The following is a 26,640-nucleotide window of genomic DNA, read 5'->3' as shown; positions in this document are numbered from 1 at the left end:
AGTATATCTGAACACAATTAGAGTGAGCTCAGCCCCTGATAGCAAACAGGCTACAGCAAGGAGGACAAGAGCAAAGAAAAAGCCTTGGCCAGACCCTTCCCCACCCAGAGGAGAGCGGAGCGTAGAAGCCAGATAAGAACTCCTTACTTCCACAGCCGTCTTCCAGCCACCCTTCTGAGAGCCTCTGGCAAATATACAAATTAGTAGAAACACTTCAACACACAACTTAACATATTCCCATCCCACATATTTCTTTATCCACTCCCTTCTTAGTCTCTAAGGCAGAGGTCACACTCAGCTGTCCGGCAAAAGGAAGATTTGGCGGCCCCCAGGGGGTGTGGACCAGAGGCTGTGGAGGCCCTGGACTCCGGCCCAGAAGTCCAGGGGTAAGAGCACCTCTGAGTAAGGTCTGAAAGAGCCTTTATGCATACACATACATAGACTCTGCCCCTGTAATCAGGGAACCTGCCTATTCAAAGCCCAGTAATATGGACAGAGCCTATGCAAGCACAGTTTCTATGTATAGATTCTAGGCTCCTTCAGACTTTACGTCAAATTCAGGTAGGGTTAGGGGCAAGGCCAGTGGCTGTGAGAAGCTGGGAACAGGCATGATCCACTCCCCCTCTACAGGCCTTCAAACTAGCATCTGATGAGTGTCACATGTATGATCCAGCCATGTGGTACCACACATCAGGTGTCAATGTGGCACAGCATGCAGTCCTACATGGCCAGTGTAGAATCCAGAGGAAAGAGTTGTGGTATGCAAAGACAAGGCAGTGGAATAAAATCAGGAATATTAATGGTTAATTGAAACTGAGATTATTTACAGAGAGGCAAAGTGCTGTCTGCTTTCAGTGCTCTTGCTGCTGGTTATTTGTTAGCCCCGCCTCTACTGCAGGGCTGGAATACAAGTAACTAAAGTACCATTCAAAATCAGGCCTGGATCACGGAATGGATTAACCAAAAACACCACAGCCCTGGGCTGCATAGGAACATAGGAAGCTGTCATATACTGAGTCAGACCATTGGTCCATCTAGCGCAATACTGTCTACACAGACTGGCAGCAGCTTCTCGAGTCTTACAGACTGTTAGGTCTCAACCCTATCTGGAGATGCTGCTAAGGAGGGAACTTGCAGTGTTCTGCATGCAAGCATGCAGGTGGTTTTTCCAGAATGCCCCCACCTGAGGGAAATATCTTACAGTGCTCACATGTACTCTCCTTCATAAGTAGCAGAAAGAACATGAATTATAAAAGCTAACCAAATATTTGCTGGCATTAAAAATGTGTCTGTTCAGACACATGTGAATGATGCAGTCATTCAAAATTGACACCCTCCCTCACCTGATGACTGATCAGTGCATGTGCATTAGAGCCGCAATTAGTGGGGAAACAAACCAAATGCGACTGATCCACTTCACTTCCCTTTAAATATGAAACTAATGATAACCCTAACAGACCTGTGATGATACGGTTCCCCTTAGGAACCCCAGTCTTTAACCAGTAATGGATGTGTTTTTAAAAACATAATTCAAGATTTCATAATCTTGAAAGAGAGCCAGCGTGGTGTAGTGTTTAGAGTGCTGGACTAGGACCGGGGAGACCCGAGTTCAAATCCCCATTCAACCAAGAAACTTGCTGGGTGACTCTGGGCCAGTCACTTCTCTCTCAGCCTAACCTACTTCACAGGGTGGTTGTGAGGAGAAACTCAAGTATGTAGTATACCGCTCTGGGCTCCTTGGAGGAAGAGCGGGACATAAATGTAAATAATAAATAAATAAATTTATTTTATGCTGGTCTCTGACCGTAATAAAAGATTGATTTATTGATTGATAATTTTACTTTGGTTTTTTCTGCCACCTGTGATGGGAGTGGGTGCCATCTTAGCCACACTATGTATTCAAGATGGCGCCCACCACGCTGCAGCTGTGCATTGCAATTGCTGCCACTGCCAACACAGAAAATGTTAAGCACCCCCAGATGGAAGAGGGTTCTGATTCAAATTGGGTTCCAAAGTGAATGGTGCAGGACCCTGATTGTTTTCAAAATGAATGAAACTGAAAAGTGTTATATTTTCTTTAATGAAGGCCATTTTGAAAAGAAACATTTGTATGTGCACATCCCTAATGCTGATAATATGGGAAACTCCCCTGTGATCCGTTTTGCCCCATGGTAGCACCATTCACAAGCAGCCTCCAGCCATGTGGATTCACATGACAGAAATTCAGCTTCCTTGTAGCTATGGCTGTACGTGAAGGGCATCACAAAATGGAGTTTGGGCAGCTTTTTTTTTTCTGTTTTAAGCAGTGGAATCAATTAAGAAAATGCTGCACTTTTAAAATGTGTCACTTGATTTTAAGGAGCTTAAGGTGTGAATAATAAGCTCATAAAATCCTAATAACTTTAGCTCCTATTATTTCTTTTAACTGTGCGGAACTGTACAGTAACCAGTAACAATAATTGGTACTCCATAAAGTTAGTCGTCTTAAGGAGGGCTGAGAAGCTTTACGGCCAAAAGCGATGATCTTCGTTCACTTCTCTGACCTTGGTGACTGGTATGCAGTTAAAAGAAAGATGACATGGTGTTTTCTGCTGGAAACTTTATTTCAGAGAGTTGACGGTGGTATGATGGAGCCATCATTATCCATGCTGTGTTCACCCACCACATTTGGCAACACCATAGGGTCGGTAGAGGCAATACATTCCCTGTCCTTTCAATTAGTTCTTTTTCATGAACCCTGCCACTTACAGAGATCTCATGGGGGAGGTTCAGATGTGTCTGCCACCCGCTCGTTTGGTGATGACAGAGGGCTGGGCCTTCAGGGCTTTGGAATGCACCCCCCATCAATATAAGAGCAATCTAAGGTCTCTCAGCACATGCCCTTACTAATCATGTGGGCTGGGAATGTATGGTCTGTACCGGTGCAGTGATAAAGTAGATCCATTCACAGCACTCATAATAATTTTAGTATCTATCTATCTATATAATTCTCCTGGGTGTGCCTTGGAATGTGCGTCCCAGCACCCAGCTGATTGGGTGGGTGACGGACGTGCCTGATTGGCTGAGGCGCACCCAGGAGGATTGGTTGCCACGGCGGCAGTGGGCCTGACTGCAGAGGCCAGAGGTGGTGGCGGGCCTGGCCCAGAAACGGAGGCAAGGCCCAGGAGGGGGGAAAGAAAGTGTGGGGGGGGGTCAGAAGTGGCAGTGGGGAGGAGAGGCATCTGGGCCTGGAAGCGGAGACTGGAGCAGAAGGTGGGGAGGAAGAGGTAACCGCCGGCCCCAAAGAGCGCACAGATGCTCTGTGCTGGGTCGGCTAGTTATACTAATAATACTAGTAATGCGAAATTGAAGCTCACGAAGAGGCCTTTTGGTTTGAGATCCAAATTAAAATCAACTCAAGGCTGGCCAGAGGAATGGGCCTTTAGAGAACAGCTTTAGACTTCAAAGAGAGCAAGGATGGAGCGAAAGAGTTTGGAGCAGAGTTTGGCTAGTATGCCTGGATCCTGTCCAATGGTTTGTCGGACACTTGTTGCTCAGCCATTGCTGAAGGACCTCTCTCTCCAGGGACAAGCAGGAAAACGGGATGCAAAGATAGGGACCCGTGTGCCACACTCACGGGTCTGGAAGCCAGAGGTGATCTGACCCTGGATAGAGAGAAATTCCTCTCACATAACCAGGGGTCATCCCATAAAATTAATGGCCAGGAAATTTAGGACCAACAAACGGAGGTACTTTTTCACACAATGTATAATCCACTTGTAGAATTCTCTGCCACAAGATGTGGTGACAGCCAACAACCTGGATGGCTTGAAGAAGGGTTTGGATAATTTCATAACTCTGTCATGAGGTCTTTCATCGGCTACTAGTCGGAGGGCTACAGGCCACCTCCAGCCTCAAAGGCAGGATGCCTCTGAGTACCAGTTGCAGGGGAGTAACAACAGGAGAGAGGGCATGCCCTCAACTCCTGCCTGTAGGCTTCCAGTGGCATCTGGCGGGCCACTTTGTGAAACAGGATGCTGGACTAGATAGGCATTGGGCAGGGCTGTTCTTACATTCTTATTCATTCATTCATTCAATTTCTATACCGCCCTTCCAAAAATGGCTCAGGGTGGTTCACACAGAATTATGACCCTGAGAGACCAGTTCCCTGATGCAGCCAAGCGTGTTGCACAGATTGGGCCTGGAAACAGAGCCAACCTGGAGGTGGAAAGTGAAACGGGCCTGAGGGCCAAGGCAAAGCCAGATGGAATAGCTGGTGCCCAGATTCACGTACATGCAGCAGGTGAATCCAGAGAAGAGACACACTGCTTGATGGGGTTTGTGGTACAAATAGGCAGAATAAGTCTCTGTGATAGAAATAGGTAGAAGTCTGTCCTGGGGCCAAATGCTGACCACACCTTTCTGCTGAAAAGCGTGACATCCAGGATGGGCAAAAGAATACCTTTTGTCCTGTTGTTCAGTTCTAGGTGGGTGTGCTCTAGAGCACAATGAAGTAAAACAGTTTAGACAGCCTGTATGTAGAAACCTTGAATAGGCAGACTCAGAGCTTATCTGGTGTCAGGAAGACCTTTGGGGGAAAGAGAACTGATTTCTTTACCATAATGAGTGCATTTTCTGTGCTTCATTCCAGCCATTAATGCTTGGGTCAGAAAGAGATGAGCCTGTTGCAGTCCTATCGGTTCCTTTCTGGGAAGGTGATTAGCTCAGAAGGTTGATCTTTTGTGCCAACATAGAGGGGAGTTTTCGGCTACTCCTTTTAGAGGAATAACTTCTTGTTAACTTGTGTCTACTTCAACACCCTCATCTGTGCTTGAACAGAGAGGAGAGCACAAGGAATAGTCTTATTTCAGTCACGGGTTAGGTTTGACCTGGAGTTACCTTCCCCATACTTCCTGCTAAGTGACTGACCCTCGGGAGTTGGCCCATGTAAGCAACTGTTGTGCCCATGATCCCAAAATGGGGACTACAAGCCTGTAGTTCCAAATCACGCACAGGGGTGCTGCAGGGCATGCCCAAACAGGCTATACTCTTAACAGGACGTCCAAGGTCACAACACCATAATAGCACCTTATCTCACCATGTAGATATGTCGGGGGGTTTCTCATTGTCTATTAGTGAAAGAAAGGCGCCTGGCTAGAACTCGGTAGTTTTAACAAGGGACTTGTGTTAACAATGGAGAAAAACACACGTGCTCAATGTTCTCAGAAGGACAAAGCATTATCATTCATTTTTTTGCTAGATGCCCTCAAAATCTCTCTTGCCTGCAGCAAGAACAACACATGGAGACACAGAAGGCAATTTACAAATGTAATCATCCTCTGCTTAGAGAGCATGAGAGGGAGAGTTTAAAATATTGTGTACATCATTCTTCAAGAAATGCTGACTGGTGGTGTTAAACAGCTTGCAAAAGAGAGCACATTCTAAACAAACACAGGACTGCCTTCACACAGAGTGCTGTGCGCACAGCCCAAGGGGGTGAAAAAGAATTACTGTGGGAAGTCAAACCCCATTTCCTTAGCTAGTGATCAAGGGGGCATCATGTCTGCACGGAAGCTTCTGGAACTCCTGCTTGGGCTTGCCATGCAAGAAGTGACAGTGACAAAGGTTGTCCCTCCAGAAGAGCGGTGGCTAACTTCTTGAGCAGGTGGAGGACTCTTCTTGACCAAGCTGCTCAGGGATTCCTGACATCAGAGATGCCTACCCCCACCACCAGGAGGCCGCTGAATGTGGGGCAATTGCCCCGGGTAATGCTGTGGTCGTGGTGGGGCCCTTCAACTACACACCCAGCACTAGTGCTTGGGGTGGGGAGCCAGGGGCACACCATGGTAATTTGGGCACCTGGACCACCCAGAAATGAGGAGGCCCCCACACACGAGGCCCCTCAAAAACTTATTTTGGGGGCCCATCGCTGAACCTCCATGTTTTTTTTTTAATTACAGCCACCGTGCGCCCCACCAAACCTCCATGGTGTGTGTGTGTGTGTGTGTGTGTATAGATAGATAGATAGATAGATAGATAGATAGATAGATAGATAGATAGCAGCCACCACACGCCCCATTAAACCTCTGTGGTTTTAAAATTATTATTATTACCGTGGCCGAAGGGTGGCTGCTGGGGGGCGAGGAGCAGAGCTCTCATTCTCTCCTCTCTCCCCCCTCCCCCACCGATGGCGGGGGCCAGAATGACGCTGGGCCCATCTGTTCAGGCCAGCGTCTTTTGTCAACTGTGAGGCACGTGCCGTTGGCAAAAGACACTGGCCCGAACGGACGGGCCCAGCGTCATTCTGGCCCCCACTATGGGCGGGGGAGGGGGGAGATTGGGGAGAACGAGTGCTCCACTCTTAGCCCTCAGCCATGGTAATAATAATTTAAAAAATTAGGTATAATGAGGTTTAATGGCGCGGGGTGGCTGCCAGAGGCCCCCGGCCCTGGCCACTTGGAGCCCCCCCCCAGACCTTGGAGGACCAGACTGGCTCCCCATGATCCAGGGGTTAGAGTGCCTCTGGGGGGCAGCAGGTAGCAATGCCAGCCACCTGCTCAAGAAGTCCTACCAGCCTGGGAAGCCCGCACAGCTGCTGGAAGGAGACGTGGGCTTCTGGGTCTGGTAGTTCCACTCAGAGCTCCTTCGAGCACTGTTGCACTAAACACAAGAATTTCTCTATAGCTGCCCCGCGGCTTTGGAACACACTCCCCATCCGTATAAAAGCTTCAACATCCTGGTAGCTTTTAGAAAAAACTCTCAAGTTGTACCTGTTTAACCAGATCGTTTTAAAATGTTTGTCTTGTTTTAAAATATTTGGGTGGGGGTTAACCTTGTGTAAACTGCCTTGAGATGTATGTTCAAGGCATTATAAAATAATGACAACACACTAACTAAATAATAAGAATTGTGCAAATGTAGTTGCACAACTGACAACTATAATTCTTGTGTTTAACACAATCACACTCTTGTACAACTTCGTAAACATTACATTGCCATGTGCATGTAGCATTGTGCAGCATGTCCACCAATAATAATTTAAAAGGGGCTTAGACAAATTTATGGAGGATAAATTTATGGAAGATATCAGTGGCTAATAGTCATGATGGCTGCATAAGACAGTGTTCCACTGAATACCAGTTGCTGAGGGGGACAAACAGTGGCTGATGTACTGCACAAGAGTACATCAGCCTTGTAACATTGCATTTGTGCAGTTTGCGCAAGTTGCACAAAGTTGGCAAAACCTGCAGCACACAAGAGTAAGCCCACTGGAAATAATGGGATTACCTACTCTTGTGTGATACAATTTGCATTAATTCTGCATTTGTACAAATGCGACATTGCCAAGAACATAGGAACATGCCTTCTTCTACCTTCTTCTTCTATAGGAACAGCTGTAAGGAACATGCCATCTTCTACCAAGTCAGGCCTTTGGTCCATCTAGCTCAGTATTGCCTACACAGACTGGCAGCAGCTTCTCCAAGGTTTCAGGCAGGGATCTCTCTCAGCCCTCTCTTGGAGATGCCAGGGAGAGAACTTGGAACTTTCTGCGTACAGATGCTCTTCCCAAAGCAGCCCCATCCCCAAATTTGGGGGAATATCTTACAGTGCTCACACATCTCCCATTTGAATGCAAACCAGAGCAGACTCTGCTTAGCAAAGGGGACAATTTATGCTTGCTACCACAAGACCAGCTTTCCTCCCATGACCAGCTCTTGCTCAGCTCTTTACCAGCTCTTACAGAAACTATTGTGCAGTTTGCAGCTAGTGGGAGAAGCTGTTGTGTCCTGCTTGTGGCTTCCTTGAGGCATCTGGCTGGCCACTGTGGAAAAAATGATGCTGGAATAGTTGAACAGTTGATCAGATCCTGTTATAGACACTTATACACTTAGTACATTGATTTTTTGTGGCACTGTCTTCCATTCTGTTGTAAAAACAGAAGATCTGTGAGCATAATCCAAGCTCAGGGTCTCGCTGCAAAATGCATCAATTTCTCAATATAAAGAGTGATTAGGTTCGAGAACAAGACTTTATAATCCGAATCCCGTTTAAAAAAAAACACCCATGCCTTGTAATATCTCTGGAGTATAAACTCAATTATTTCTGAATAAGAAGTCACTATCCTTGAAGTTTAATGAGGTGTATTAACAGACCACAGTTCAAGTGGCGTTCATTTCCGAAGGTATATACTTTTTTTAAAAAATCCATTCAAATTATATGCAGGGTTCACCCAGATGCAGGCTAATAAAAAAAAACAACCCAGCTTTTTGCAAAGTTGAAAGGCTGACACGGCATGCTTTTCATGACCCACCATGAACACATGGTGACAAACCTCAGCCAAATTTCGTGCCAAGCCTACTTATAAGTTGAACATGAGGACCAAGGGGTCAAGCAATCAACTTCTCAGCAGAGGCAGATTTTGAGGTGGCCCGGGAAGAGGGTGAGAGGAGAAAGAACACGGTAAGCGTTCTGTGATGTGATTATTATCCGTTTCAAATTATTTATTTTATTAGATCCTGTAAATTAAAGATAATGCCATTTTAAAAATAAGTGCTGAGCACCCAAGGGTTTGTCAGCCTTCCTAGTAGCTGCGTGCTCATTGGCCAGAATAATGGAAGATGGAATCAGCTTTATTCCATATTGAGCAATTGGTGTTTTCCATTGCATTTGTTTAAATTAAAGGGCTTGGAATTTAGAGCATCATCCATTGGCTCCTGGCTGTCCAGCTGTCAGGGCTGGCTTATGGGCAGCTATCTCTGGAGGGTGCAGAGCCCAAATTCGGCAGGTGCATAGCTATAATAAGGGCAGGTGGTGCACCTGCACATGGGCCGCCATTGGTTGAAGGCCACCCTGAGGAGCATGAGGCAGGCTGGTGGACTGTAGTGGACATGCAGGCGGCAGTGGTCAGGCGAGTGGGCAGCCTGGTGTTGGGAGGGGGCCCCTCAAATCTTGCTCCAGAGTTTAAGGTTTTTATTTCTGCTTTATTTTGTTTTATGTTGCTCTAAATCGCTCAGAGCTGGTGTACTAAACAAACAAATGTAAACAAGGCATTCAATAATAGTTACTCTCCTATTGATCAGATAACCCTGTAGAAGACAATTTCCTTATAATTGAGATATATGTGAAACTATGCTACTTCTTGTTCTTTTTCAGTGTTACTAGTTCATGCAAGCAGGGATGTGGCCGCATGCCGCTGATCAGCTGGCTGATTGGTGGACGGGACTGGTTCAGCGTGCCATCACCTGTCTGCACAGTGGGGAAGACGAAACCACTTAGCCCCAGGCCCTATCAGAGCAGGGAAGGGGTGAGCAGAGGTTGGGTCCTCCCCGCTGGCCACCAGGAAAGTGGAGGAGCTGTCTCCAGCAGCCAAGATGGAGTGGGTTCAGAACAGGATGTCGGGCGGGGTCCCACTGGCTGCAAGGGATGTACATGCTTATTTAGTGAGGCCAACACCATTTAGGAACACAGGAAGATGCCATCTACAGAGTCTGACCATTGGTCCATCTAGCTCAGTATTGAAAACACATACTGGCATTGGGCTTCTCTAGGGTTGCAGGCAGGAGTCTCTCTCAGCCCTATCTTGGAAATCCCAAACAGGGAACAGGGAACCTTCTGTATGCAAGCATGCAGATGCTGTACCCAGAGTGGCCCCATCCCTTGGGGAATATCTTACAGTACTCACGCATGTAGTCTCCCATTCATATGCAACCAGGGCAGACCCTGCTTAGAAAATGGGCTGGTTCAACGGGGGGGGGATGGTTTTAAGGGCGGGGGAGGATGCACTTCCCCACCACCACCACCATGTTTCCCCAACTGGTGTGTGATTCCCTAAAAGCCCATCAGGGCAGTAGCATTCCTCCCTGCCGCCCTGTCCCGATGTTGACCAGATATAACTGGAAGTACAAGCTGTACCTGCATGCATCGTGCATGCATGTGACATGCGCCGGCGCAGCTAGTACTTCCACTTATATCCTGTCAATGTCTGGATGGGGTGTCAGGGAGGTACATTGCCACCCCAATGGGCTTTTAGGGAGTCACACACTGGTGGGGAAAATGCGGTGGGGGAGATAAGTGCATCCTCCCCCACCCTTAAAGCCATCCCCCCACCCCACCGTTCAACCAGCCCCTGCTGGTTCTGTGCACATCCCTAGCAGTAGCAGCAGTAGTAGTTCTATTTTGCTTCATGAAAACCAAACATTCAGGATAGGAACCACAAGTTGCCTGTAGCCCACTCCAGCCCAGCACCAGGTACTTTCTGGAATACAAAATAAATACATTATAAGAAGGCAAGCATCCTCACGGAACCATTCTGTTTTATTTGGATTCACTGAATCACAGATAATTTTATTTTGAAAATATTCTGCGAGTGGATTCATTAAACCCAGCAAGCAACAACACACCCAAATTAGCAATGCAGTGGGGTTTTATTTATTCATTTTCTCCCAAAGCAGATACGCATCGTAAAGGCCCTTCCTGCTTTCGCCAACTGCTAGGCCCAGGACTTTAGCAATCACCAATTAAGGGGAGTTCTTCGTTTTCCATTTAATCAATCTTTGCAGATTTGCTCTTTCATATCCCTGAACCAGGCCTGCCCTTCTGCTTTATTCCCTGCTGTGTCTCAAGGAAGACATGTGTCTGGGAAACATGAGATCAATGAGGCATTCCTTAAAGACAATTAAATGAAACGGCAGTAGAAGGAGAATAGATGACCCAAACATGTTTTTCTGTTTGAAGGGATGATGCAGGGGCAGAGGTCACTGAGGATGCCTGGGGCAGGGACAAGTTAAGGGCACCCTTTATGCTGAGCAATTTTTCAATCCATGGCTTTCAGATTTGTTGCGTGCATTGCTTGGAGTGGGCAAGTATGTGAAAATACTATGAAAATACATTCTATTCCATTGAAATTGGCAGACTCAGACCTGGTATTAACTGGGAATAGGGGTGTGCACGAACGGTATGATTTCGAACCAGTTCACATCAAACAAAGCTGGTTGGTGACTGGATCGTGAACCAAACCAGGGCCAGTTCGGTCCATGATTGAACCACACCAAGGCCGGTTTGATACAAACCAGTACGACATCAAAAGGGGTGGTGGCAGGGGAGCAGTGAGAAAGGTTGTTTAATGGTCTTACCAGCTCCCTGCCACTCACTGCACCCAAGTACACCCCAATCACCTCTGGAATAGCAACAGGCCACCCACACCACACAATTGGCTCTGTGGATGCGTGGAGACCACGCAAATGGCCTCCGCGCACCCAAGGAGGCAGGAACTGCGCTGCTGCCATGTGGGCAACCTGTTCAAAAGGCTATTCTGGAGGCAATTTGGGTGGACTAGGGGGCTACGAGCGGTGGCAAATGGAATGAGTGGAAAGTGGTGCATTGGTGGGGCAGAACGGGTAAGAACTTTAAACAGGCTTTCTCACCACTCCCCTGCCATCCTTTGGTGGATTCCCCCACCCCTTACGTGTAAAGGGGCTTCCTCATCAGTTTCTCCTTTACAGTTATTGGCACCCAAACGGCCTAGCCAGTTCGATTGAACAGAGAGGACTGGCTGGTTGGTTCGACCAAACCGGTTCGGGGAGAGGCAGTTCAGTTCGAACTCAATTTGATTCCGTTCAAATTCTCTTCTATTTTGGAGAGAGGGACAAGTGGAGCTGTTTGTTTGTTTGTTTGATTGATTGATATACTGCCCTTCCAAAAATAGGCAATTTCCCCACACATGGGGATGCAGTGATGGGCTGAGCAAAAGGACAGTACCAGAACTACTGGCCTTTTGTGCAATCACCCACAAAGCACTATGTCCTTTGGGAATAATTGTGCAAAAAATAAGGAACATAGGAAGCTACTGTACGCGGAGTGAGATCATTGGTCCATCTAGCTCAGTATTGCCTACAGTGCCAGACCTGCAAAATATAAGGCCCAGGGACCAGATTTGGCCTGCAGGGACTTTTTTCCTGGCCCCCCAGGTAAATATCCATGGCCCCCAGAAATATCCTGCAAAAACAGCAAGAGCCATACTCTTGACTTGGGGTGTGTGTATGTGTGTGTGTGTGTGTGTGTGTGTGTGTGTGTGTGTGTGTGTGTGTGAGAGAGAGAGAGAGAGAGAGAGAGAGAGGTTCTCTGTTTCTCTCTGGAAACTGCCTTACAATGCCATCCTCTGCATGCTTACTCAGAACTGTGTCCCACAGTATACCCAGTGAGGATTAGTCCCAGTAAGCATGCTTAGGATTGCAGCTTGAAAGCAATTTAGGAAGGACATGACTTGGCCTTTGTTTGGGGCTTGGATGCACTCCAGGGTGCCCCATGGACTAAGCAGGGACAGGGCCTATTTTCCAGCTACTACCTTGGTTAAAACTGTGGGACCCTTGGTGTGTGGGGGGAGGAGATTCACAATAGCTAATACTTGCTTTCATTCATGTTGTTGATTATTTTTAAATGTAATAATGTGCTGAAAATCGGCCTCAGCCCCCACACAACAAGTCATGGTTGGTTCTGGCCCACTGGGGCATTGGAGCTGCAGACCCCTGGATGACTGGCAGTAGTTCTCCAAAGTTATAAGAAGGAATCTTATCTGGAGATGCTACCAGGGATGGAACTTGCTCTACAGCTTCATCCCCTAAGGGGAATACCTTACAACAGTTAGCGCTCACATGTAATCACCCATCTAAACACAAAGATTGACCCTGCTTAGCAAAGGGGACAAGACATGCTAGCTACGGCAAGACTGACTCTCTACCCATAGACTGACTCACCACCAAGAGTTCTTGTACTGCCCTCTTACACAGCCCCACAGAGGATGGATGGTTCCCCAGTGCCCGTGTTACACTGCAAAACATGTAAGCCAGTAGTGAGTGCCTGCTGGGAAGGGCTTTCCCAAGACTTTTCCATAATCTTGGTCTCACTGCTGGTGGTTCTGGTGGTTCTTTCTGTTTTGAACTGGTTTTTATTGGTATTTTTGTAAGCCACAAGCCTGGAGTCAATGTGTAAGCTACACATTGCTCAGGTCGCATATAGCCCCTCAGGTGCCTTAGTCCCAGATTGTCAGGGGTGCAGGCAGAGAGAACTTTTGAGGAACAATTTTTTGGGTTGGAGAGGAAAGACAGTTGTGGAGAAAATAACTTTGTGGGATTGAGGCTGCTGATCATGTGGGGAAAGACGGGTAGGCTCCTATCTTTCCACCCCCACCCCAGCCAATGACCTCAGTGAGAATGACCTCAATATCAGAGGGTAACTGGGGGCCAAAGCAGAAGAAATGGGGACAATGGTGGTAAACTGGTGGAGAAACAGGCTTACCTTAGCCTGCCTCTCCCCAGAAAGAGACAGACAATTCTCAGAAACTAGTGATCCTACTCTAAGGTTATGAGAAGCAAGACGGAGACTGCGTCTGGTGCTAGAAGCTCCCATTACATATACATTGCTCTCAAAATAATTCTCCTAACACAAGGTTCAGGTTTAATATTAAATCAGGGTGAGGGAGGTAATGGATGGCACGAGGAGGATGGGTGAAATGGGAAAGCCAGATGTGCAGCCAAGCCTGGGTGGTAGTGACTGAGGTAATTACTCAGCTCCGGGATGTAACATAAGCCTATGCCTTGATGGGTGAGTCGGAGGTCATACCAAGCTCTTGGAGTGTGTGTATGCAGCGGCAGAGGAGGATGGATTCCTGCTTTCTTCTCCCCCTCTTGGAATCTGTCTTCAAGTGTCTGGTCAATGTCAGGTCTCACCTGCTCACAGAATACCTTTCTGCATATTTCTTCTGCAACACTATCTGCTTATCATTCCAAGCGGTAAATCTTCCGGATTGTTCTGACTCTGCACCGTGAGCAATAAAAAACTGCTTTGAGGTGGATCTCTGCCATGACTCCAGGCTTTCTTCTTCCCACCCACCCAGACATCCCAGGGCCTCAATCACCTCGTTTTTCTAAAAAGAGCCCATCTTGAGAAGGGTGAAGGCTGCCATTTCTCAAGCACTTGGGCACTTTTCAGAAAAATATTCAAGACAACTTATGCTCAAAAATGCTTTTCGGGTTTTTTCCCTATTTGATAATTGTTGGTATATTATTTCCTTATTGCTGATATTCCTTTGCCACCTTGCTATTGTTGTTGTTAAGATATACTGCGCAGGGTAACACAGGCAGTGTGTGCGTTGCACAACCGTGCTTCATACAGTGCTCTTTCATACAGAGAAAGCTGTGCTCTTTCATAAAGTTGCACAGTTACAGCCTAAGTAAGTCAATGAACCGGATCAAGGGTGCTATGGACCTAACTGGCTCCTTGTGTTGAGTGCATCATTAACTTATCATCATTAGCATCAAATTCATTAACATAATCTACAGGAATACCTCCTAGCTTTGATGGCTTTTGGAGATTAGAAATATTTGTGAGCAGTATCTAACAGGGATTCCCAGAAGTTGTTGACTACAACTCCCATAATTCCCAAGCAAAAGCCATTGCAGCAGGGGATTCTGGGAATTGTAGTCAACAACATCTGCAAAACCCTGTTCATGAGGATCAATCTATCACTGGCAGATAGCAATGATTGTTAAACAGAGACTTAATGTTCAGAGGCAGTACATCGCTGACTAGCAGAGGAGAGAGATTGCCTTCATGTCCTGCTTCACAGAAGCATTTGGGTGACTACTGTTGGAATTAGAATATTGGACTAGATGGACCTTTGGTCCGATCTTACAGAACTCTTCTTATCTTTTATGTTAATAACATCTAGTTGTTTTTTGTTGTTGTTAGTTGTTAGCCAGCAGAGCTCATGCATTGGTGTCGAGATCTTTTTATCTAGGGGCTCCCCTATTCACTGCTTTGATTAAGGTAGCACCATGTATATATAAGGAAGAATCCCCATAGGAACATAGGAAGCTGCCTTATACCACGTCAGAACATGTGTCCATTCATCTCAGTCTTGTCTACACTGCCTGTCAGTAGCTCTCCAAGGTTTTTACCTGGAGATGCAACTAGGAATAGAGATGGATGGGTTTCCAACCCCTTTGGAACATAGACCAAAAACATGGATCCTGCTTCGGATGAAAATGCATGAATGGACCCACGACCTAGTAGAGGGGTTCCCAACCTTGGTTCCCCAGATATTGTTGAACTGCAGCTCCCATCATCCCGAGCCATGTAGCTGACCGATAGGTTACAGAAATCGCATGGGAGGTAGGACTGGGGAAAATTTCTGCCTGAAATCTTAAAGCCACTGCTAGTCAGTGTAGACAGTACTGAGCTAGATAGACCAATGGCCTGACTCACGATCAGGGACCCAGTGGGAGGGTGCATGGGGAGGAAGGCTACAGAAGCTTACCTCCCCCACAGACAACTGGGTCCCAGTTGCTTGGCACACAGACTGAGCACCCAGATTAGATGATCCACTGCTGCCCCAGGCAGTGCAGAGTTGAAGGGCCTTGATGGGTCATCCTGGCTCCCAGAAATCCCTCAATGCACCGCCTGAGTCCACAGTGCATTGTGGGTATCCCTCCGGAGACAGGTGGGCATCCATCAGTGTCTCAGCACCAGCTGAAAAAAGCTGACACTAACTCATGATCAGTTAAACAGGGTTAAGGGAGTGCTCACAACCTTGTTTATCAGCCAGGCTTCATAGCTGAGTCTGCCGCTGAGAGCTGTGCACCTCCCGGTGGTTCTCAAGGCCAGCTTCATTGTCTCTGGTTAGTGACCATAATAAAAGTGGTGGTGGTGGTGGTGGTGGTGGTGGTGGTGGTGGTGGCGGCGATGATAATGGTATCTTAAGGAGAGACATTAGGTAGGTAGGTAGGTAGGTAGGTAGGTAGGTAGGTAGGAAGGAAGGAAGGAATGAAACAATATAACACAACATAGTACAATACAATAGTACTGCTTTCTTGGCACACCAGAAGATTCCAAGCAAACAAGACCAATATTAAGGAAAGGAGAGCTGGTCTTGTGGTAACAAGCATGACTTGTCCCCATAGCTAAGCAGGGTCTGCCCTGATTGCATATGAATGGGAGACTTGATGTGTGAGTACTGCAAGATATTCCCCTCAGGGGATGAAGCCGCTCTGGGAAGAGCATAAGGTTTCAAGTTCCCTCCCTGGCTTCTCCAAGATAGGGCTGGGAAAGATTCCTGCCTGCAACCTTGCAGAAGCCGCTGCCAGTCTGTGAAGACAATACTGAGCTAGATAGACCAATGGTCTGACTCAGTATATGGCAGTTTCCTATGTTCCTATGTTCCTAAGGTGATCCACCAACCTGACCATCCTAGGCCTTATGCTCCTGGGCTTCAGGTCCAATGAGTGGCTGATGACATCCCTACAGTCTTGCTCAAGACAGATGTGACTTGCCTACTCTGGACATGTCCAGGGGGGACTGTAGTATCCATTCCAGATTCTGCAATCCACTCCTAAGTTTCAGGGGATGAATGGAAATGACAAACGGGTGAACTATTTTCCGTCTTTTATTCTGATTGGGCTACGGGCGGCAAATTCAAGTCCTGGGACCGAGGAGAAAACTAACTTCTTGAAACAAAACAATTTGAAAGGAAACGTTACTCTTGTTAGAGCACAAGAGCGGGATACACTTAAAGCGGCTGCATTTAGGGATTCATTTTCATTGCAATGAACAGGAAATTAGATGGATGACTCTCCATGGAGTCATGAAGATGCTAACTCACTTGTGCAGTGTAAAAAATATAACCCAGAGAGCGGGGCCCAAACCTAATACTTTTCTAGAGTGGTTGCCGACAGAGGGGTTTGCCGACAAAGGCGCCCTCCATGGATCATCTGCAGAGATGGTAAGGTAACGTAACCTTCCTCTCCAGCCACCTGCCAAGCCCTTCTCACAGTTCATGAGAAAGAGCTCATTGTGTGGTTCCTAAATTTTAGGTTTGGCTCATAGATTCAAATAAAATTTACCATTTTCTTTAGACCTTTAGGGTATTTTTTGTAAGGAACCTTTTTCCAGCCCCAACTGAAGATGTCAGGGATTGAACCTTGGACCTTCTGCATGATGCAAAGCAGATACAATGCCACTGAGCTAAAGCCCCATTATCATAAAAGCAATCTTTTGTTAGAGTGCAAGGCTAAAATGATGGGGAACAGTTGTCAGTTTTAAGTGCTGTGGACGAAACACCACCTTCACGTGGTAGTTGTTATAATCCAAGTAATTGCTGTATTGATACAAGACAGTTTCAGCTGAAAATGGGTCAGAGACAGCCTGTGCAGGTTACACAAAGACCCCAAAGACCACTTGCCAGACAGAACACAGTCTTATCTGGTCAAACGAGGAAGTTACATAATTGTCTCAAGTTGCTTAAGCATTTCAATCAGTTAGCTGGACAGTTGCACGTGTACAGTATATTAAAACATGGAAGTTACAGTGACAGACCATATTTATCGTACATGATTAGAATGTGCCAAACAGGGTTTTGCAAAGTGCAGATGCCGTCGCTGGGGCTATTCTCACAATTAACAAAAATCGGGCTAGGAGAGCCTAGCCTGATTTCTGTTAATCGTAAGAACCACCGGGCTCACAAGTGAGCCCGGTGGTTCTTGAGCAGCTAACCCGCTCAGGTAGCCCGCCCCTTAGCCCAGGTTTGCAGAGTGAGTGCTCCACAAACCCAGGCTATCTGCTCATGAGTAGCCACAGCGTGGCTCCGCGCCACGGCTACTTGCGGGTAGACCCCCAACCAGGAGGCAAAAAACCGCCTCCCGGCTCCAGGGGTCTCCCCAGTATGCCTTGCACGCTCGTGCAGGGCATACAGGGGCTTCCGGGGGCCACCCAGCCCCTGCCAGCTCCATCACAGAGCCAGCAATTGTGTGGGCAGCTGATCCGGCTGCCCAGGGCTCCCTGCCCGGTCATCTGCGGGGAGAGCGGGCTTAGCCCGCTCTCCCCACAGTTCCAGAGAAAGCGGGTCTCACGGATCGTGAGACCCACCTCACTGTCTGCTAAAGCGTTATTCAAATCTCCAGGGACCTTTCCCCCGAAATCTATTTCAAGCCAAAACCCCAACCTAGCTATTTCCTGCCTGCAGCGCTAAGCCTGTTGTCTTGTTTTCTCCTTGCATAGCATTTCTGCTCAAACAGCTCTAGCATCAGGCTAACAAAATGGCCTCAATACTGAGGCTATTCTCATGACCAGCCGAAACCGGGCTAAGGGAGCCCAGCCCAGTTTCGACTGGTCATGTGCTGCAAGAGAAGCCACGTGGCTCCCGGTGGGAAGTCTTAAATGAGGTTAGAGGAGCGCGTGCCAACACCGACTTGATGGCACTTAATCAGTCAATCAATCAAGTGTCAATAAAGATTATTGCACTTCTGAGGTGGCTGTTTCTGTAGGGAAATGACATGCATTTCAGGTCTGCATTTTCGAAACCCTTAAATGTCATGGAAGATGAAGGGAAGTCTGGTTCTGGAGCATGGGCAACCAAATTATGGCACACATAAATTACATGTTAGATTATGCACTCTCATCCCAAATTAAATAAAATTATAACTAAAGTAACTGACAATCGTACCAACTAGTTCTTTGGGAGAGTGAATGGGGTGAGTGGATTTAGTTCCACTTCCCTTATTTGCCAAGTGCTATCTTCATAGAGTTGTGCATGTGCACACATACACACACACTTGGACTGGAATCAAAGAGGATATATATATATATATATATATATATATATATATATATATATATATATGGCGAGCTAGGGGCATCCTGCATTTGCACTCATGCAGGGCATCCTGGGACTTCTAGGGGCCAGGCCCCCCCCCCCCCGATCCCCACCACACCTACTGGCTCCATGATGGGCAGCTGATCCGGCTGTGTGGGCAAATGATCCGGCCACCCAGGGCAAGCTCCCTGCTTGTCTGCAGGGAGACCGGGATAAGCCCACATTCCCTGCAGAGCCCAATTAGGCTGTACACATGGATCATGTGTAGAGACTCAAAGAATTTAGGAGTCAATCTTAGGACTATATATATACAGCTTGGGTCCGAAATATCTTAGAGAGCGCCTTCTTTTACATGACCCCCACCGCACGTTAAGGTCATCTGGGGAGGTCCATCTCCAGTTACCACCGGTTTGTTTGGTGGCGACTCAGAGGCGGGCCTTCTCTGTAGCTGCTCCTGGGCTGTGGAATGCACTCCTTCGAGCAGAAATTCGTAATCTTAATTCTTTACTGACCTTCAAGAGAGCCCTTAAAACTCATCTGTTTGGCCTGGCCTTTCAGGGTTTTTAATTAGTTTTAATTGTTTTAATGTTAACCTGGCTTTCAGGGTTTTAATTGTTTTGATAGTTTAATTGTTTTTTAAGATGTTTTTAAATTGGTGTTTGTATTTCTGTTTTAATTGTTTTTAATGATTTTTGTCTTTTAATTGTAAACCACCCTGAGCCTGCTCGGAAGGGCGGTATAAAAATCAAATCAAATCAAATCAAATCAAATCAAATCAAATCAAATCAATCAATCAATCAATCAATCAATCAATCAATCAATCATGTTTGGATGAGAATGTAAGCAGGGCATGACCAGTGACGTATTTCTTTATCCCCAGAATGGCTCTGAAACACCCACACCCACGGAGAGTGATACTGATGATCACAAGAGATATAAATCCTTCCTTTTAATGCTTCAGGAGGAAGCTCTCTGATCTGTTTAGTCTAAGCCTACACATACATGATCTGACATCCCATCTCCCTCTCACATGGCAAGATCTGACATTTCAGAAGCTGAAGAGGGAGCACACAGTTTTAACAGTGAGGAAACTTTCCTATACAAGAAAAAAAAAATATCATACCTGAGACACCTAGTGAAAATGTGTCTTGGTGCGAGTTATCCCTGCTAACTAAGCAAAGAAGCACCTTTTAAAGTGGCGATGCTCTTATATTTAGCAGAAGAGAGCAAATGGTCCTACACAACCCCAACGCAGTATCACTCCAGTGGCTGTTGCTGATGTTATGTTTTGTTTTGTTTTTTTAAATTGAGAGCCTTTGGGGGACAGGAAACCATCTTAAGTAATTAATGAGGACATTCACACAATCAAACACTAAGGCGGGTCTTACGATCAACGAGACCCGCCTCCAGAGGGTTTGTGGCTAAGCCCGCTCTCCCCGCAGACGAGCAGCAAGCCCTGCCTGGGCGGCCACTGCAGCCTCCCACACGACTGCCGGCTCCATCACGGAGCCCATGGAGGCTGGGGAGTTCAACGGCCACATGGACCCCGGTAGTTCCAGCATGCCCTGCATGAGCGCGTTGGGCATGCTGGAGAGACCCCCGAGTTGGGAGGCTGCTTTTCAGCCTCCCGGTTGGGGTTCTCCTCATGAGTTGCTGCAGCATGGAGCCACGTCATGGCAACTCTCGATCCGCTAACCTGGGCTAAAAGGAGGGCTGCTAAAGGGCTGCTAAAGCTACCCCAGCTTGCCTGCAAGCCCGATGGTTTACATGAGCAGCAAAAATCAGGCTAGGCTCTCCTAGCCCAATTTTTGTAGGTCGTGAGAATAGCCTCACTGTGTTCTACCCAGGTTTGGGAGCTGTGTGTGCTCCCAATTTTCAGTTGTGTGGAAGCAAAGTAGGAGAAAAAGCTACCTAGGTTTTCCTCCTACCTTGCTTCCACACGTTCCATCACTTCTACCCAGGTATTTCCAGGAAAGTCTAACCAGGAATTCCTCCTACCTTGCTTCCACACAAATGGAAATTAGGAGCACACACCACTGCCAAATCCAGGTAGAATACAGTTTTTGATTGTGTGAATGACCTCATTCATTATTTTTCTATGTAAACCACTTTGAAAACTTTTGTTGAAAAGCAGAATATAAGTAGTAGTAGTGGTGGTGGTAGTAGTAGTAAAGTGGGGTGGGAACTGGGTAAACCCCTTCTTTATTTTTAGGACCTGATTAGGACACAGACTGGGGAAGTTAACCAGACTCTTTCTCTCCTTCACAGTCTTGGGATTCTTGAGTACAGAGGTCCTTCATGCTACAGTCTGTCATTCTAAAGCAACCTGAGAAGCTGATATTTCTTACCATCTGGGATAAATCATGTCCCACATACCCCCAGCTCATGGTGGTGGTGGGGGGAGCAGAGCCTTTACCTGAAGCCATTGAGATTACAGTAATTAGGAATCGGATACGTACCAAGTCCATCTGTTTTAATGGTTTGGCTCTGTGGCCTGACCATATGGCTCTACAGGTATAAGGCAAAGATGCACAGTGCCAGCTTTAAAATATGCACTGATTATGCATTGGTTGAGCTTCCTTCTCTGGCACTGCCCTAATTTGGCTTGTGCTTGGAATTTCCATGATATTCAATGTGATGCCAAAGAAAAAAGAACAGCGTTCTTCACAAAAGCATAATTAACTTAAGGAATGTATGGCTGCAAACTGTGGTGATGGCGTCTGGCATCTAGCTTAGGCAATTTGAAATAGGGGTTAGACACCTTCTTGGGCTAGTGATGCCTCCATTTTCAAAGGGAATAAGCTCTAAATACCCATTGCTAAGAAGCAATTGTGAGTGAGAGCTTTTTCACTGATGCCCTGCTGGTGAGATGCTATTGTGGGAAACAAGATGCATGTCTAGATAGACCTTTGGTCTGATCCAACAGGGGTCTCTCTGTATTCTTATCTATGTTAACCATGTGCTGATCTTTGATCGTAATAAACTGAACTGAATTGAATTGATATATGTTAACCCCGTGGACAAAAATGGGGTAGATTGTACCTCATTTGAGAAGGGGAAAGACCATAAAACTTTGTGTTCAGTATTCTGCAACTCCATCTTCCAGGTCAGGATCAAACTTAATGAAGTGTTATGTGGTATTTCACCCACTACCTTCATGTGATATTATCTAAAAGTACCTTCTTTTACTAATACAGATATTGGGGTATCACCAGGTTTTATTGCACTCCATGTTAACTGAAAGTACTATGCACTGACAGCACTAGGGGTCAAAGAGACCCCACAAAAACCATCATCATACTGTAAGCACATTTTTTGTCCATAGGTGATTAGACCAGAACCTGTTCCTTCCATGTCTTGTGGAGGAAAAGCAGAGGCTGAACACACAAGATCTTTCCCATATTCCTAACAGAATAAGTGCTCACTCTTCTGAAACATGTCTACAAATGATTTGGGGGCTGAATGAGGGAGAACAAACTGAAGTTGAATCCAAACAAGACTCATTGTGGGAGGCAGGAACTTGGGACGGGGTTTAGGGCTGCCAGTTCTGTATGGGGTCACACTTCCCCTGAAAGAACAGATAACATCGACTGGGAGTACTTCTGGACCCCAACCTCTCCCTGATATCTCAGGTTGAGACAGTGGCCAAGAGCACTTTTTATCAGGTTGGGCTGAAACGCCAGCTACATCCATTTCTTGAGACAAATGACCTGAAAACAGTGGTGCATACGCTGATAACACCCAGGCTTGACTACTGCAATATGCTCCACATTGGGCTGCCTTTGTACATGGTTAGGAAACTGCAACTGGTGCAGAATGTGGCAGCCAGGTTGGTCTCTGGCGCCACTTGTAAAGACCACTTTACTCCTATCTTAAAAGAACTACACTGGCTGCCAGTTAGTTGCCAGGCAAAATACAAAATGATGGTCATTACCTATAAAGCCCTGAACAGCTTGGGCCAGGGTATTTAAGAGAGAGCCTTCTTCTCCATGAACCCTATTAAGATCATCGGGGGAGTTCCAGTTGCGGTTGCCACCGGCTCACTTGGTGGCGACCCACAACCAGGCCTTCTCTAGGGTTGCCCCAGGGCTCTGGAACACAAATGACATCAGAATCTCTGGAACACAAATGACATCAGAATCTCCCCACCTGTGATTGTTTTTAAAAACTTTTGAAAGCACACCTGTTTCATCAGGTTTTTAGTTTATGATGTTTTAAATTTTTATTTATGGTAATTTCAATCTCTTTTATATAATTTTTGGGTTTTACTTGCTGTTTGCTGTTTAAATTGTAAACAGCCCTGAAATTTCACATAGTTCGGTATATAAATGTGAGCCACCTAATGGCATAGCAGGAAATGACTTGACTAGCAAGCCAGAGGTTGCCGGTTCGAATCCTGGTATGTTTCCCAGACTATGGGACACACACCTATATTGGGCAGCAGCAGCGATATAGGAAGATGCTGAAAGGCATCATCTCATACTGCACGGGAGATGGCAATGGTAAACCCCTGCTGTACTCTACCAAAGACAATCACAGGGCTCTATGGTAGGGGTGTGCAATTTGGATTTTTGATGTTTCGATTCAGATCCAAATCGAAACACCCCCGTTCTGTTTTGTATCCAAATCTGGCCCATCCGAATTACCTCCGATTCGATTCAGATCCGAATTAATCCGAATCTGAATCAATTCGGATTAAAAACCGGGTCCTGGGGCCAAAAGAGTGGGGTGCGGTGGTAGTGCCCAATGGGTGGAGGCTACCACCCAAATTGCAGAGGGATTGGTTTTTGGTGAATTTTTGAAGTTTTAGTGTCTTTGGGGCAGGTTGGGGGCATAACGTGGGATCTGGGCCAAAAGAGTGGGGTGGGGTGGTAGTGCCCAATGGGTGGAGGCTACCACCCCAATTGCAGAGTGATTGGGCAGAGGGCTTATTCTTGGTGAATTTCTGACGTTTACACGTTTTAAAGATTTTCCCCCATTAGGTATAATGGAGGATGTATCGCTTCACGTCGGGGGGAAAGCGGTGGCCTAGATCAGTGTGGGGTTGGTGGTAGTGCAGGGTAGGGGCATTTTCTAAACCCTTAAATGTAGGGGATTTGGGCAGAGTGCTGATTTTTGGTGATTTCATTTGCTGGAGTTTTGTTGCTTCTGAGGTGTTCTGAGTGTGGATTCTATGATAGCAAATGAGATTTTCAACGAGATACCATGAATCCACTCTCATTTGCTATCATAGAATCTACACTCAGAACATCTAAGAAACAACTGAACCCTGTACCCCATGGGTTAGCAACCCATGGGGGTGGTTGGCACCCTATGTGCACTACACCACCACTCGCTCTGGGCCACCCCATCACCCCCCAAGTGCACTTATGGGGCTGCTGAAACCTCCATTATACCTTATGAGGGAAAACCTTAAAGACGCGTAAACTTCAACAATTCACCAAAAATCAGCCCTCTGCCCAAATCCTTTGAAAAAAATCTGGTAGCTTCCTTGCCCCATCTTGCACTACCACCAACCCCACACAGCTCTGGGCCACCCCTTTCCCCCTGATGTGAAGCGATACACCCTCCATTATACCTAATGGGGGGAAACCTTAAAGACGCGTAAACTTCAACAATTTCCAAAAAATCAGTCCTTTGCCCAATCACTCTGCAATTGGGGTGGTAGCCTCCACCCATTAGGCACTACCACCCCACCCCACTCTTTTGGCCCTGGGACCTAAAATTCGAGTAGACATCACATCAGACCTTTTTGCATTGAAGTTAATGGGAGGCAAAAAGGCGGGAAATTCAAATTGATGTCATTGCTTAAAATGGAGGGGGAAGAAGAAGGCATTTATCGGCCACAAAATGGAGGGCCGAAACAACAAATATTTCGGATCCGAAATAGGGGTGATTCGTTTCGGATCCGAATAATTTCGGGGGGCTTCGAGGGTGATTCGGTTCGGATCCGAATCACCCGAAATCGGCCGTTTTGGATACAGATCATTCTGTACCCGAAGCGTTTCGCACATCCCTACTCTGTGGTCACCAGGAGTCGACACCGTCTTGACGGCTCACTTTACCTTTATATAAATGTGACAGGCAAACAAACAAACAGAGGGTTAAATTATCATCATCATCATCTAGATTTTATATCCCACTCTTCCTCCAAGGAGCCCAGAGTGGTGTACTACATACTTGAGTTTCTCCTCACAACAACCCTGTGAAGTAGGTTAGGCTGAGAGAGAAGTGACTGGCCCAGAGTCACCCAGCAAGTCTCATGGCTGAATGGGGATTTGAACTCAGGTCTACGCAGTCCTAGTCCAGCACTCTAACCACTACACCATGCTGGCTAAGTGGGCCTCACTGAACTGTCACTCTCAGGACCCTTGCACACAGATGCAAACCAGGTTTGTATACCCAGCAGGGAGCTGAGCCAATTGCAACTCCTGGACAGGTGTGTCTGCATGATCCACATCTTTGTGGATGTGTCTGTTTCATGTGTTTGTTTCATATTTTGCATTTTAGGTGTACTGTTAACATCTTAGCTGTACCCTTAAAAATGTTATCAGTCTATCAAGCTTTATTTTGGTCCCTGAACAGCCAAAAAAAAAAAAGACTTTTTAAAAAAGAAGTAATCTTTGAATGTAATGGCAAAGCTACTCTGCTGAAGATTGGAAGCTCAGTCTATGTGTCAGATGGAAAGTGGACCCTTCCCATATATGATTCAATACAAGACTGGCATGTATTTAAATAATAAAGAGTACACTCCATCAGTCACAACCACCCAGCTGCTCACCCCTTGACAAGGGTCTTGTCTGGCTGGACTCCAGCCTCGATCCCCAGAGAATGATGTTACTTGAAAGTACTTTAGGACCACTGGTGAAGCCCAAGTGAGAGGTAAATGCAGAGTAAGAATGGAAATAACTTTGGGGCTCAGACCCACCCCTGGGCTGCCTGTTGACACAGAATACAACCTGTATTTTTGTCCCAGCTTTGAGGGTTGGGATTTTATTTGGGAATGCAACATGGAGAGAATGACTAAAATGGAGAGGAGAGCTGGTCTTGTGGTAGCAAGCATGACTTGTCCCCATAGCTAAGCAGGGTCTGCCCTGGTTGCATATGAATGGGAGAGTAGAAGTGTGAGCAGTGCAAGATATTCCCCTCAGGGGATGGAGCCGCTCTGGGAAGAGCAGAAGGTTCCAAGTTCCCTCCCTGGCTTCTCCCAGATAGGACTGAGAGAGATTCCTGCCTGCAACCTTGGAGAAGCCGCTGCCATTTCTGATACCAACTTGAATCAGGAATGGTGCAGGAGGGGTTTACCATTGCCTCCTCCTGCACAGTACGAGATGATGCCTTTCAGCATCTTCCTATATCGTTGCTGCCTGATATAGGTGTTTCCCATAGTCTGGGAAATGTACCAGCGGGGATTCAAACTGACAACCTGCTGCTTCTTAGTCAAGCATTTCCCTGCTGTGCCACTTAAGGCACATCTAGTATAGCCCTAAATGTAAACCTTTGGGGATGTGAGCATGAAGATTTCCTCCAGTTTTCATTCCGAAAATAGCGGGCCATTGCTAGCAGAAGTTGGGAAAATACTGCCCTAGAGGATGTAGCAAGCCTTGGCTTGCCTTTGAAGGAAAGGCCCAGGTCCCCTCTCTTCGTGCCAGCCATGGTGGAAGAATCCCAGCATTTTGCATGGCAAAGCCTTTCTCTTGTGAAATGTCACACTTCAGCATTTGGAATAACTCTCTTTAAACAGAATACATAGAGTCTCTGTGTACACATCCCATTCTGGATTGTGAGTGCGTCTCTGTGTGTGTGTGTGTGTGTGTGTGTGTGTGTGTGTGTGTGTGTGTGTGTGTGCACTGCCTGCCTGCCTGCCTGCCTGCTTGAAAAATACAGTCCATAAAACAATTAGGAAGTACACAAGCTAATGTTAAATGTTAGCTTTTGGAAATGGGGTTTAAGGAAATTAGCATAATCTGATTATACAGATTCAAAGAACCTTTCCAGGGTCGCTTTGATTGTTCTTT

The 26,640-nt window shown here is 46.6% G+C and overlaps 1 long non-coding RNA gene across 1 annotated transcript; it reads right to left on the bottom strand.

Annotated features, from left to right (window-relative positions):
• Nucleotides 1–13,487: 13,487 nt before the first annotated feature.
• Nucleotides 13,488–22,690, bottom strand: LOC128351686 (uncharacterized). The gene is made up of 3 exons (XR_008319976.1): nt 22,557–22,690; nt 15,565–15,730; nt 13,488–13,791 (listed from the first exon to the last, which is right to left on the bottom strand). It is a non-coding gene; the product is annotated as an uncharacterized LOC128351686 (long non-coding RNA).
• Nucleotides 22,691–26,640: the final 3,950 nt, after the last annotated feature.

This window comes from Hemicordylus capensis, chromosome 3 (assembly GCF_027244095.1).
Source record: "Hemicordylus capensis ecotype Gifberg chromosome 3, rHemCap1.1.pri, whole genome shotgun sequence".
Classification (NCBI taxonomy): Eukaryota; Metazoa; Chordata; class Lepidosauria; order Squamata; family Cordylidae; genus Hemicordylus; species Hemicordylus capensis.
The sequence above is the reverse complement of the archived record's forward strand: the minus strand, read 5'-3'. Positions and strand labels throughout refer to the sequence as shown.